Consider the following 14,889-nt stretch of genomic DNA (forward strand, 5'->3'; position numbering starts at 1 on the left):
GAGAGAGAGGAGAGAGAGAGAGAGATGTAGAGAAAGCAAGAGAGAGGAGAGAGAGAGAGAGAGAGAGAGAGAGAGAGAGAGAGAGAGAGAGAGAGAGAGAGAGAGAGAGAGAGAGAGAGAGAGAGAGAGAGAGAGAGAGAGAGAGAGAGAGATAGCAAGAGAGGGAGGGAGGGAGATAGAGAGTGGTGTACCTATACAGACCATACTGAGGCGGAGGTTTGGGCTCCCAGGGCTCGGAGGGTAAATTGGGTCAAGGTGATATAACTGCTGTGATGCTCTGCTCCAGGATGCTGTGACAATGGCCCCGGCCTCAGGCATCCCACCTCATCTGTAACACAGGTGTGTGTATCTCTGTATGATGACAGCCTCTCCCTCAATGTCAGTAAGTCCAAGGAGCTGATCGTGGACTACAGGAAACAGGGGGAGAGCACGCCCCCATCCACATCGACGGGGCTGTAGTGGAGCGGGTTGAGAGCTTCAAGTTCCTTGGCGTCCACAACACTAAGAACTTAACATGGTCCGCACACACCTGCACAGTCGTGAAGATGGCACAACAGCACCTCTTCCCCCTCAGGAGGCTGCAAAGTGCTACAGAGGGTGGTGCGGACAGCACAGTACGTCACTGGAGCAGAGCTCCCTGCCACTTGGACCTCTATATCAGACACTGTCAGAGGAAGGCCTGAAAAATTGCCAGACTTCAGCCACCCAAGCCATAGACTGTTCACTCTGCTACAGACCGGCAAATGGTACTAGAGAATCGGCTATCGGACTAACAGGCTCCGAGACAGCTTCTACCCCCAAGCCATAACACTACTAAATAGTTAATCAAGTGGTTACCTGGTCTATTCTGCATTGACCCTATCTTGCACTGACTCTATGCACACTCACAAGACTATATATACACTCACTCACACACACTACACTGACACTCTCACACAAACACACACGCACACATACACTACATACACACACACAAACACAACACACACACACACACACATACACACACACACTTTCACACTCATCATATACTGCTACTCTGTTCTTTATTTTACTCTTATTATTATCTATCGTGATGCCTAGTCACTTTACCCTGCCTTCATGTACATACTGTATCTACCTCAAATACCTTGTACCCCTGCACAGTGATATGGTACAGGTATTGGTACTCCCTGTATATAGCTTAATTCATGTGTATTTTACTCATCTTGTGTTACAGCGGTTAGTGTTGGGCCAGTAACTGAAAGGTTTCTAGTTCAAATCCCCGAGCCCACTATGTCAAAAGATTGTCGATCTGCCCTTGAGCAAGGCACTTAACCCTAATTGCTCCAGGGTCGCCATCAATAATGGCTGATTCCTGGCCGTGACCCCACTCTCCGAGGGTGTCTCAAGCGGAGTTGGATATGCGAAAAAACACATTTCCAACACACACTCGTACATTTGTACAAGTGTGAAACTAAAATGTAAATGTAAACAGGAAAAATATAAGCATTTTACCTTTTTATAATTTTTTTCTCATTATTTTTAACTGAATCATTGGGACGGGCTCGTAAGTAAGCATTTCATAGTTAAGCCTACACCTGTTGTATTCGGCGCATGTGACAAATAACATTTGATTTGATTTGGTGTCACAGCCCAGTACAGCGTGAGCTGTGTGACATAAAGCATGTGACACAGAGATACAAAACCTTCCCAAACAAACTCACCTACATCTCCACATTTCTCTGGCTCACCTTGGAGCCTGCTTTAACAACCCTTAGTATTATGTGGCTGTCAATAAATGTGGGTAGAGCAAAGGGGATGGCTGGCTATCTGGGCTGGCTTGTGTCTACATGCTGGATGGAGGGCTGAAGCTGGGGTTGGAATGGAGAAGTGTGAGTTTTGGATGGGAGTGTGTGTGTGCTGATCAACTTTATTGATCACCCAGTGAGAAACCTCAGCACTAAGGTGATTAGTAAGCCCAATAGAGTCAGACCCAGCAGCCACACAAGTGCTAGCACAGACACACACACTGCGGCCAATGTTCCTGTAATATTCTGCAGCTGTCCATGCACTCTGTTCATTATAGGGTGGGTGACTGTGAGTACTACACACATTACATTGACGTTTATCCTCACAGATGTTCTTTCTGTTTTGCAGTGAATCTACTAGACACCTCCTCGATATCAGGAGACTGGGGCTGGCAAACATACCCATCACATGGGGTAAGATGTTTTTTGTGTGTGTGCGCGCGTGTGTGTGCGTGTGTGTGCGTGTGTGCGCATTTGCGCGTGTGGGCATGTTTGCACTTATGATTGTGTGTGTGTGTAATCCATCTGAAGACTGAGGCAGAGATACAGTGGAGTGGTAAAGTGCATTAACTAGAACTTGTTGTTGAAAGTGCCAGTAAAGTCCCCATTATTCTCCCATCAGCTTCCTTTCCCACTATCTCATGTCAGTCTGACACATTGTTTGATCTCACAAGATAGCAAAGAGGAGAGGGAAGACGTAGAGGGAGAGAGAAGGACGAGGGGAAAGAAGGGGAGACAAGTGTAAAGCATTTTGAGACGCAGTGAAAAGTGGGAAGAAATGCAATCCATTTATATTGTTAAGAGGCAGAGGGGAGAGAGAGAAAAGAGAGGAAGGACGAAGGTGGAAAAGAAGAAGAGGGGGAATGGACAAAAGTAGTATATTGTGTGGAGGTAGAAGAAAGAAGAGACCAATAGAACTGAGGGAGGGAGGAGAAAGAGAAGAGAAGTAGAAAGAGGAGAACAAGAGGAGAAGTGGAAGATGGAGGAGAGGAGGTGGAGTAAGGGGATGACAGGGGAGGACAGGGGAGGACAGGAGATGACAGGGAGGACAGAGCTATCCCCTATTTCCTCCTTAGTAAATGTGCATTTTGTAACGGTGGGGGATGATGCATGGGGTATTGAATTAGCCACTCTCAGAGTGATCAGAGCATTGAGCTGTCACTGTCCTGCCACACACACACACACACACACACACACACACACACACACACACACACACACACACACAGTAACACACATCCATGTGCGTTAGAACTGTCACTTTCCTTTCCACGCTCCTGTCAGAGATGTGACATGCCTCCCTCCCCTGCTGGGACACAATTACCCAATCAACCAATCAGCTCATTGTCTGCTGATGTGATCATTAAGACACAGACATGAATGAATAGGCTCCTCCGGGTGCAGAGTTTGGCAAACACTTTGAGATGTCAGTTTGAAGTTGGCATAAATGTTTGAAGATGACTATCAGACAGATAGGGAGTTCTAATCCGCATCACAGGTGTTATTGAATTCTCATACATTCTTGTAGGTAAAAATGCCATTAATCTAAAAATGTAAGCATTTGGTGGGGGGGGGGGGGGTCTACTAAGCTAACATATGGAATTGTCTTAAGATGGTCATACCATGGATCATTTAGCTATTTGATTTTGAATTTTAGGACAGTGGTCCTCTGTAGCTCAGCTGGTAGAGCACGGCGCTTGTAACGCCAAGGTAGTGGGTTCAATCCCCGGGACCACCCATACACAAAAAAATAAAATAATGTATGCACGCATGACTGTAAGTCACTTTGGATAAAAGCGTCTGCTAAATGGCATATTATTATTATTATATTATAGGACCCCTGTAGGTATACAGTGCATTGGGAAAGTTCAGACCCGTTGAATTTTTCCACATTTTGTTACGTTACAGCCTTATTCTAAAATGGATTAAATTGTTTTTTCCCTCTCATCAATCTACACACAATACCCCATAATGACAAAACAACATTTATTTTTTATTTTTTTACATTTTGCAAATGTATTAAAAATAAAAAACAGAAACAACACATCTACATACACTACCATTCAAAAGTTTGGGGTCACTTAGAAATGTCCTTGTTTTTTAACGAAAAGCAATTGTTTTGTCCATTAAAATAACATCAAATTGATCAGAAATACAGTGTAGACATTGTTAATGTTGTAAATGGCTATTGTAAGTGGAAACGGCTGATTTGTAATGGAATATCTACATAGGCGTACAGAGGCCCATTATCAGCAACCATCAGTCCTGTGTTCCAATGGCACGTTGTGTTTTCTAATCCAAGTTTATCATTTTAAAAGGCTAATTGATCATTAGAAAACCCTTTTGCAATTATGTTAGCACAGCTGAAAACTGTTGTGCTGATTAAAGAAGCAATAACACTGGCCTTCTTGAGACTAGTTGAGTATCTGGAGCATCAGCAATTGTGGGTTCGATTACAGGCTCAAACTGGCCAGAAACAAATAACTTTCTTCTGAAACTCGTCAGTCTATTCTTGTTCTAAGAAATGAAGGCTATTCCATGCGAGAAAATGCCAAGACACTGAAGATCTCGTGCAACGCTGTGTACTACTCCCTTCACAGAACAGCGCAAACTGGCTCTAACCAGAATAGAAAGAGGAGTGGGAGGCCCCGGTGCACAACTGAGCAAGAGGACAAATACATTAGAGTGTCTGGTTTGAGAAACAGGCGCCTCACAGGTCCTCAACTGGCAGCTTCATTAAAAAGTACCCGCAAAACACCAGTCTCAACGTCAACAGTGAAGAGGCGACTCCGGGATGCTGACCTTCTAGGCAGAGTTGCAAAGAAAAAGCCATATCTCAGACTGCCCATCTTAATATTTTCTTTTTATTGGCTACAAGCTTGGCACACCTGTATTTGGGGAGTTTCTCCCATTCTTCTCTGCAGATCCTCTCAAGCTCTATCAGGTTGGATGGAGAGCATTGCTGCACAGCTATTTTCAGTTCTGAGGTCCTGAGCGCTCTGGATCAGGTTTCCATCAAGGATCCCTCTGCTATGAGACTCGAAATTGAGCTCAGTTGCATCCTGTATCCTTGTATCATCCTTGAGATGTTTCTACAACTTGATTGGAGTCCACCTGTGGTAAATTTAACTGATTGGACATGATTTGGAAAGGCACACACCTGTCTACATAAGGTCCCAGAGTTGACAGTGCATGTCAGAGCCAAAACCAAGCCATGAGGTCGAAGGAATTGTCCGTAGAGCTCAGAGACAGGATTGTGTCGAGGCACAGATCTGGGGAAGGGGTATCAGCATTGAAGGTCCCCAAGAACACAGTGGCCTCCATCATTCTTCAATGGAAGAAGTTTAGAATCACCAAGACTCTCCCTAGAGCTGGCCGCCCGGCCAAACTGAGCAAACGGGAGAGAAAGGCCTTGGTCAGGGAGGTGACCAAAAACCCGATGGTCACCCTGACAGAGCTCCATCTCTGCAGCACTCCACCAAACAGGCCTTTATGGTAGAGTGGCCAGACGGAAGCCACTCCTCAGTAAAAGGCACATGACAGCCCACTTGGAGTTTGCCAAAAGGCCCTTAAAGGACTCTAAGGCGCAGTGGTCTAAGGCACTGCATCGCAGTGCTAGCTGTGCCACTAGAGATCCTGGTTTGAATCCAGGCTCTGTCGTATCCGGCCGCGACTGGGAGACCCATGGGGCGGCGCACAATTGGCCCAGCGTCGTCCAGGGTAGGGGAGGGAATGGCCGGCAGGGATGTAGCTCAGTTGGTAGAGCATGGTATTTGCAACGCCAGGGTTGTGGGTTCGATTCCCACGGGGGGCCAGTATGAAGTAAAAAAAAAAAAAAAAAAAAAAAAAAATTATGTACTCACTAACTGTAAGTCGCTCTGGATAAGAGCGTCTGCTAAATGGTGTAAATGTAAATGTAAATGAAAACAAGATTCTCTGGTCTGATGAAACCAAGATTGAACTCTTTGGCCTGAATGCCAAGCATCACGTCTGGAGGAAACATGGCACCATCCCTATGGTGAAGCTGGGTGGTGGCAGCATCATGCTATGGGGATGTTTTTCAGCGGCAGGGACTGGGAGACTAGTAAGGATTGAGGCAAAGATGAACGGAGCAATGTACAGAGATATCCTTGATGAAAACCTGCTCCAGAGCGCTCAGGACCTCAGACACGGGGGCGAAGGTTCACCTTCCAACAGGACAACGACCCTAAGCACACAGCCAAGACAATGGAGGAGTGGCTTCGGGATTGAATGTCTTTGAGTCTTTTAATGTCCTTGAGTCAACCAGCGATTAAATTGCTAAAAATCAGTTTTTGCTTTGTCATTATGGGGTATTGTGTGTAGATTGATGAGGGAAAAAAACGATTTAATCAATTTTAATATAAGGCTGTATGTCACGCGCTGACTCAGGGGACGCTTATATTTTGAGTCAGGGTGTGTATATTCCTTGTTGTGTTTGTTTTATGTTGTAGAATCTAGTATGCATAGATCTATGTTGGCCGGTGTGGTTCCCAATCAGAGGCAGCTGTAGCTCATTGTCTCTGATTGGGGACCATACTTAGGCAGCCTATTGGCACTAGTGGGTTGTGGGATCTTGTTCCAGTTAAGGTATGTTGTGTTGTGCTGCCTTGGACTTCACGTTTCGTTTTGTTTGTTGTTTTGTCGTTGTGTTTAATATTTAATAAACATGTACGCATATCACGCTGCGCCTTGGTCTGACCCATTCATGAACGAACGTGACACTGTAACGTAACAAAATGTGGAAAAAGTCAAGGGGTCTAAATACTTTCCGAATGAACTGTATTTAACCCCTTTTTTCTGTTGGCACAAAACTACCTCCATACTTTCATTCATTTGTTTAAACTGGTATCGGGTTACCTTCAGACAAGTCCTGTGGGGCTTGTGGGGGTCGTAGATCAAAACGAAGAACACCATCATGTTAGTGAGAGTCTCATCTTGCCGTTGCGTGGTCATATTAGCCAAACCGTTCTGACGACACAGTCAATTTTGTGAAAAGACCGATCTTCAGGATATCTCATGGTCTGACAAACACAGCTGTAGCTCGGCCACCTTCCACCGCAGATTCGGAAGGCCGACATAGGCACATGTGGTGGATTGAGACGCAGCCCATGCAAAATGCAAAAAACAGATATCTCTAGCTTAAACTGAGGGATTTTTATGGGGATTTATAAATGATGTTACTTAGACTCTTTTGCCCTTAAAAGCTATTCAGTTTTATAAGGCTCTTAGTCAGGGCCATAGCAGTGGTTAGCAGAGGCCTCTCTACCACACTTATGGAAACACTTATCTGCGCTCAAGACTTTAGAAAAGGTCTGGGTAATACAACAATTGGAGGTTTAATCAAAATGTACCGGATAATTTGCAGTGATAGATTTGACTGATGTGAGGATTTATGTTGGTATTCCTCTCTTGGTATTCCATGAATTCTTGTGTTTTGCTAGCGTCAGCTCCGAGGATCGTGTGTTCAATCCCAGTCATTATTTTTTTACCCTATCCCAAACCCTTAACTTAACTAATAACTAATGAATGCCTAAACTTAACCAGCCACGAGGCGCCTGCGACAGCAGCAGAGCATCCCAGGGTGCAGCCGCAGCAGGAGGAGCAACCCAGGGTGTCCAAAACACCTAGAAATGTGATGTTTGGAGCAACTTCGAAATTTGACATTTGGAGAAACGTGGACAAAAGTCGGAATCTAAAGTCAAATTGGTGAAACCATGAGATCTTGTTGCGGTGAGTTGCTGAGCTCTGGTAGCAGTGCCCTTGTGGAGGAAAGGCTCTCCCCCATGGGGTCTGTGATAAACGGGTGTCATGACAGTTTTTGTCAAGAGAAGCAGACTGATAGGCCCCTACACGCGCACACACACACACACACACACACACACACACACACACACACACACACACACACACACACACACACACACACACACACACACACACACACACACACACACACACACACACACACACACACACACACACACACACACAGGCTCACATACAAACAACACTCTGGTCATTTTGCCACTCTGACAGTTTGCTGTGTATGAAATGTGCCACCCCAGCAACACCAGATTTCCATAATGTAATTATTTACACTTTAGAAACCCTCTGATGAAGAGAGAGAAAGACATATGGACAGAGAGTGCCCAGCAAACCAAAATCCGTTCTGTGAAGGTTCCCAGAACATTCGTTAGTTAGCGGCAAATATTCTCATAACGCAAAAACTGTCCAGTCGTGGTGATGATTATAGAATGTTTATATAAAATATTAATCTGATGTTACAAGAACGTTCCTAGAACACATTTAATTTGTTCTTTAAAGATTCCCAGAATGTTTCATTAGGTTGTGGGAACAGTCTGGTGAGAACATTGTGGGTATATCACAAAATATATGTTGTGCGGATGATTCTACAATATTTATTTTAGGGTGCAAAAAGGTTGTGGGAACCTAGCATGTAAAACATTGTGGGTAAATGACAAGAGATACAAACACTTTTGGGGAATGTTCTGTGGTTGTTGATACAGTGAATGTTAGGAGAACATTCTAAGGAAACGTAATCTATTTTTTTTATATAAATACAGTGGCTTGCGAAAGTATTCACCCCCCTTGGCATTTTTCCTATTTTGTTGCCTTACAACCTGGAATTAAAATGGATTTTTTGGGGGTTTGTATCATTTGATTTACACGACATGCCTACCACTTTGAATATGCAAAATATTTTTTCATGTGAAACAAACAAGAAACAAGACAAAAAAACAGAAAACTTGAGCGTGCATAACTATTCACCCCCCCCCCCCCCCCCCCCCTACTTTGTAGAGCCACCTATTGCAGCAATTACTCTTGGGGTATGTCTCTATAAGCTTGGCAAATCTAGCCACTGGGATTTTTGCCCATTCTTCAAGGCAAAACTGCTCCAGCTCCTTCAAGTTGGATTGGTTCCGCTGGTGTACAACAATCTTTAAGTCTTACCACAGATTCTCAATTGGATCAATTCTGACCAGTTTCCCAGTCCCTGCCGATGAAAAACATCCCCACAGCATGATGCTCGGATGGTGTTCTTGGGGTGTTGAGAGGTGTTGGGTTTGCGCCAGACATAGCATTTTCCTTGATGGCCAAAAAGCTCAATGTTAGTCTCATCTGACCAGAGTACCTTCTTCCATATGTTTGGGGAGTCTCCCACATGCCTTTTGGCGAACACCAAACAGTAAATCACATTGTATGATTTTTAAGTAATGAATTTGCATTTTATTGCATGACATAAGTATTTGATACATCAGAAAAGCAGAACTTAATATTTGGTACAGAAACCTTTGTTTGCAATTACAGAGAGCATACGTTTCCTGTAGGGCTTGACCAGGTTTGCACACACTGCAGCAGGGATTTTGGCCCACTCCTCCATACAGACCTTCTCCAGATCCTTCAGGTTTCGGGGCTGTCGCTGGGCAATACGGACTTTCAGCTCCCTCCAAAGATTTTCTATTGGGTTCAGGTCTGGAGACTGGCTAGGCCACTCCAGGACCTTGAGATGCTTCTTACGGAGCCACTCCTTAGTTGCCCTGGCTGTGTGTTTCGGGTCGTTGTCACGCTGGAAGACCCAGCCACGACCCATCTTCAATGCTCTTACTGAGGGAAGGAGGTTGTTGGCCAAGATCTTGCGATACATGGCCCCATCCATCCTCCCCTCAATACAGTGCAGTCGTCCTGTCCCCTTTGCAGAAAAGCATCCCCAAAGAATGATGTTTCCACCTCCATGCTTCACGGTTGGGATGGTGTTCTTGGGGTTGCAAAAAAAGCTATATTTTTGTCTCATCAGACCACATGACCTTCTCCCATTCCTCCTCTTGATCATCCAGATGGTCATTGGCAAACTTCAGACGGGCCTGGACATGCGCTGGCTTGAGCAGGGTGACCTTGCGTGCGCTGCAGGATTTACTAATGGTTTTCTTTGAGACTGTGGTCCCAGCTCTCTTCAGGTCATTGACCAGGTCCTGCCGTGTAGTTCTGGGCTGATCCCTCACCTTCCTCATGATCATTGATGCCCCACGAGGTGAGATCTTGCATGGAGCCCCAGACCGAGGGTGATTGACCGTCATCTTGAACTTCTTCCATTTTCTAATAATTGCGCCAACAGTTGTTGCCTTCTCACCAAGCTGCTTGCCTATTGTCCTGCCCCCATCCCAGCCTTGTGCAGGTCTACAATTTTATCCCTGATGTCCTTACACAGCTCTCTGGTCTTGGCCATTGTGGAAAGGTTGGTGTCTGTTTGATTGAGTGTGTGGACAGGTGTCTTTTATACAGGTAACGAGTTCAAACAGGTGCAGTTAATGCAGGTAATGAGTGGAGAACAGGAGGGCTTCTTAAAGAAAAACTAACAGGTCTGTGAGAGACGGAATTCTTACTGGTTGGTAGGTGATCAAATACTTATGTCATGCAATAAAATGAAAATGAATTACTTAAAAATCATACAATGTGATTTTCTGAATTTTAGTTTTAGATTCCGTCTCTCACAGTTGAAGTGTACCTATGAAAAAAAATGACAGATCTCTACATGCTTTGTAAGTAGGAAAACCTGCAAAATCGGCAGTGTATCAAATACTTGTTCTCCCCACTGTATACTGAGATCATGTGACAGATCATGTGACACTTAGATTGCACACAGGTAGACTTTATTTAACTAATTATGTGACTTCTGAAGGTAATTGGTTGCACCAGATCTTATTTAGCGGCTTCATAGCAAAAGGGGTGAATACATATGCACACACCACTTTTCCGTTATTAATTTTTTAGAATTGTTTGAAACATTGTCTTTTTTTCATTTCACTTCACCAATTTGGACTATTTTGTGTATGTCCATTACATGAAATCCAAATAAAAATTGTAATGCAACAAAATAGGAAAAACGCCAAGGGGGATGAATACCTTTGCAAGGCACTCTGCAAGGGGTGTTGTCATCCTAATTTTAGATAAAACCCTAACTAAAACTTAATGGGAGTCTCAGCTCGGTGAGGTGTGAGGAGATAGAGAGTAGGTAACCCACAGGGAAAGGAGTAACAGCAGCAATAGGACTGGGCTTGTGGTAGATGGATTAGTCTGTGTTTGTGTGTGTGTGTGTGTACGTGTGTGTGTGTAATTACTGGGGTTGTTGTATGGATTAAAATAGTCTCCCTGCTGCTCATCAAGTGTGAAATCCTGCACAGACCTGGAGAGAGAGAGAGAAAGAGAGAGAGAGAGAGAGAGAGAGAGAGAGAGAGAGAGAGAGAGAGAGAGAGAGAGAGAGAGAGAGAGAGAGATCATACCGATGTGTTTGTGAGCATCAGCTAGAGATGAAGGGAAGGAAAGAGGGAGAGATGGAGGAAGAGGGGATGGAGAAGACGTTTAGTTATCTTGTGAATGTTCCAAAGCTTATGGCTGTCTGTGTGTCTAGGAAATAAAGCGTAGTAAATGTATAGAACAGGCAAAGTGTGAACACTGTCTTACACTTCTGCAGAGAGAGGAAGGTAATGGTTGATGTTCAGTATAGGTTGCATACCTGTAGAAAGAGGATAGCCATAGATATTCTCAGAATGGAGATATCAAGTAAATGGTAAAGACTGGGCATATCTACTGACAAGAGAGAGGTGTTCAAATAGATTTTTATCAGGACTGACCGATGGGACATCTATAATAGACTGCTGATTAGCCCTGTGAGTGTGTGTGTGTGTATGACAGATTACGAGGTCTTTATTAGCACCCCTAGCTCTCCCCCCAGTCTGCGGCTCGTTTATATGACACGACGGAGCACGTCTCCCCATCAGGGGGCCTCCTTCCATCCAATTTAGTCAGGCAGCACTGAGGATGCCCGTGGGCAGCCCCATGAGCCCCAGAGAGCTGGAAAACTCACTCTCTCACACACACAAACACACACACACGCACACATAGATGTCAGGAGCCATCAGACAGAGTAGGAAGACTTCATTATCCTGCCGTCCGCTCCTTGTTGGCCATGACAGGTTCATCCACCAGCAGCCCCGAGATGCGATCGATACCGCTGACAGGACCATGTGTGTGTGTCTGTGTGTGTGTGTGTGTTTGTTTCTGTGTGTGAAGAGGAGGGGTGAAAAATGCTCACATTAGAAACCATGATTTGGACGAGATAATGATGAAACCAAGTGTCAAAAACCCACCCCCTGTCATTATCATCACACACACTATCATTATCTCGCTGTCAGACACACATACACACACACACAAACATGCACACACACACACACGCACACACACACAGAACCCCGCAAGGGTTTTAAGCAGGTGCAGTTGTCACCCATAACGGTGTGTGATTGATGGGACAGTACAAATGGATCCTGCCGGAAAAACAGCTCTGTGTACTACATGGAGAAGTACACAGCATTGTACGAGATCTTCAGTTTCTTGGCAAAATCTCACATGGAATATTCTTCTTTTCTCAGAACAAGAATAGACTGACTGTCACGCTCGTCGGGAACAGAGGACCAATGCGCAGCGTTATTTGCGAACATATTTATTAAATAATGATCACACGAACAAAACAACAAAACTATAACGTGACGTCCCTGGTTACATACACAAACCAACACGGAACAAGATCCCACAAAGTCTGTGGAAAAACAGACTGTTTAAATATGGTTCCCAATCAGAGACAACCAGCAACAGCTGACACTCGTTGCTTCTGATTGAGAACAACTCTGGCCAACATAGAAACACAATAACTAGAACACCCTAGAAACACAAAACTAGAACAACACAAAGAACACTCACACCCTGGCTCAACATACAAGCGTCCCCAGAGCCAGGGCGTGACAGTACCCCCCCCCCAAAGGCGCGGACTCCGACCGCGCCAACAGAACACCACAGGGGAGGGACCGGGTGGGCACTCCGCCTTGGCGGCGGATCCGGCTCCGGGCATGATCCCCACTCCCTCTCTAACCCCCCACAGTACCCCTGGTCCGGTCTGGCCCTGCTGGCCGGAGCTGGACTGAACACTGGTGGAGCGGATTGCTCTCGCTCCGGCGTGAAGCAGCTGACCCACGCCGAACCAGGCACCGGTGGAACAGGCACGGGCTGTGCCGGACTGACGACGCACACCACTGGCTTGGTGTGGGGAGCAGGAACGGGCCGAGCCGGGCTGACGAAGCGCACCACTGACTTGGTGCGGGGAGCAGGAACGGGCCGGACCGGGCTGACGAAGCGCACCACTGACTTGGTGCGGGGAGCAGGAATGGGCCGAGCCGGGCTGACGAAACGCACCACTGACTTGGTGCGGGGAGCAGGAACGGGCCGAGCCGGGCTGACGAAGCGCACCACTGACTTGGTGCGGGGAGCAGGAACGGGCCGAGCCGGGCTGACGAAGCGCACCACTGACTTGGTGCGGGGAGCAGGAACGGGCCGGACCGGGCTGACGAAGCGCACCACTGACTTGGTGCGGGGAGCAGGAACGGGCCGGACCGGGCTGGCGAAGCGCACCACAGGCTCGATGCGGGGAGCAGGAACAGGCCGAGCCGGGCTGACGAAGCGCACCACAGGCTCGATGCGGGGAGCAGGAACAGGCCGGACTGGGCTGGCGACGCGCACCACAGGCTCGATGCGAGGGACAGGAACAGGCCGGACCGTACTGGGGACACACACCACTGGCCCTACGCGGGGATCAGGAACGGGCCGGACCGGACTGGTAACACACCCCAGTACCTCTCGCCGTGCCTCTACACTTTCCTTCCCCTTTGTGACCAGTGGCCCCCTTAACCTGGCGGCCTCCTCTGCCAACCCGCTGGACCGCTCTATCGCGGCCTCCTGCTGCCCCGTCGTCCACAGCATGAGCCCCCCCCTAAAAAAATTCTGGGTGTCTCTCCTCCCCGTGGACCAGGCCTCCATATCTCTCGCCAGACTCTCACCCCACTGCTCCAAAGTCCAACCTCTCTGCTCTTCACTTGGCTTGGCCCAGTCGAGACTCTTACTCCACTGCTCCAAAGTCCAACCCTTCTGCTCTTCACTTGGCTTGGCCCAGTCGAGGTTGCAAAGGCGATCCGCTAGAGATTCCCCTGGCGATGGCTCCTGGACACGCTGCTTGGTCCAGTTTTGGTGGGATCTTCTGTCACGCTCGTCGGGAACAGAGGACCAACGCGCAGCGTTATTTGCGAACATATTTATTAAATAATGATCACACGAACAAAACAACAAAACTATAACGTGACGTCCCTGGTTACATACACAAACCAACACGGAACAAGATCCCACAAAGTCTGTTTAAATATGGTTCCCAATCAGAGACAACCAGCAACAGCTGACACTCGTTGCCTCTGATTGAGAACCACTCTGGCCAACATAGAAACACAATAACTAGAACACCCTAGAAACACAAAACTAGAACAACACAAAGAACACTCACACCCTGGCTCAACATACAAGTGTCCCCAGAGCCAGGGCGTGACACTGACGAGTTTCAGAAGAAAGTTATTTGTTTCTGGCCATTTTGAGCCTGTAATCGAACCCACAATTGCTGATGCTCCAGATACTCAACTAGTTTTAAGAAGGCCATTTTTATTGCTTCTTTAATTAGCACAACAGTTTTCAGCTGTGCTAACATAATTGCAAAAGGGTTTTCTAATGATCAATTAGCCTTTTAAAATGATAAACTTGGATTAGCAAACACAACGTGCCATTGGAAAACAGGACTGATGGATGCTGATAATGGGCCTCTGTATGACTATGTAGATATTCCATTAAAAATCAGCCATTTCCAGCTACAATAGCCATTAACAATACAATGTCTACACTGTATTTCTGATCAATTTGATGTTATTTTAATGGACAAAAAAATTGCTTTTCTTTCGAAAACAAGGACATTTCTAAGTGACCCCAAACTTTTGAACGGTGGTGTATATATCTATACATATACATACACACACTACCGGTCAAAAGTTGTAGAACACCTACTCATTTAAGGGTTTTTCTTTATTTTTACTATTTTCTACATTGTAGAATAATAGTGAAGACATCAAAACTATGAAATAACAAATATGGAATCATGTAGCAACCAAAAAAGTGTTGAACAAATTAAAACGTG

At 46.0% G+C, this 14,889-nt stretch overlaps 1 pseudogene across 1 annotated transcript in view; it reads left to right on the top strand.

Annotated features, from left to right (window-relative positions):
- Nucleotides 1-14,889, top strand: part of LOC311133988 (ephrin type-A receptor 8-like) — a 145,142-nt pseudogene that overhangs the window by 61,032 nt on the left and 69,221 nt on the right. Inside the window, exon 2 of the transcript XR_014615377.1 lies at nucleotides 2,140-2,204. The product of XR_014615377.1 is annotated as an ephrin type-A receptor 8-like (transcript). The remainder of the gene's footprint in view (nucleotides 1-2,139; nucleotides 2,205-14,889) is intronic.

The sequence above is a fragment of the Coregonus lavaretus genome, assembly GCF_964263955.1.
Source record: "Coregonus lavaretus genome assembly, chromosome: 8".
NCBI lineage: Eukaryota > Metazoa > Chordata > Actinopteri > Salmoniformes > Salmonidae > Coregonus > Coregonus lavaretus.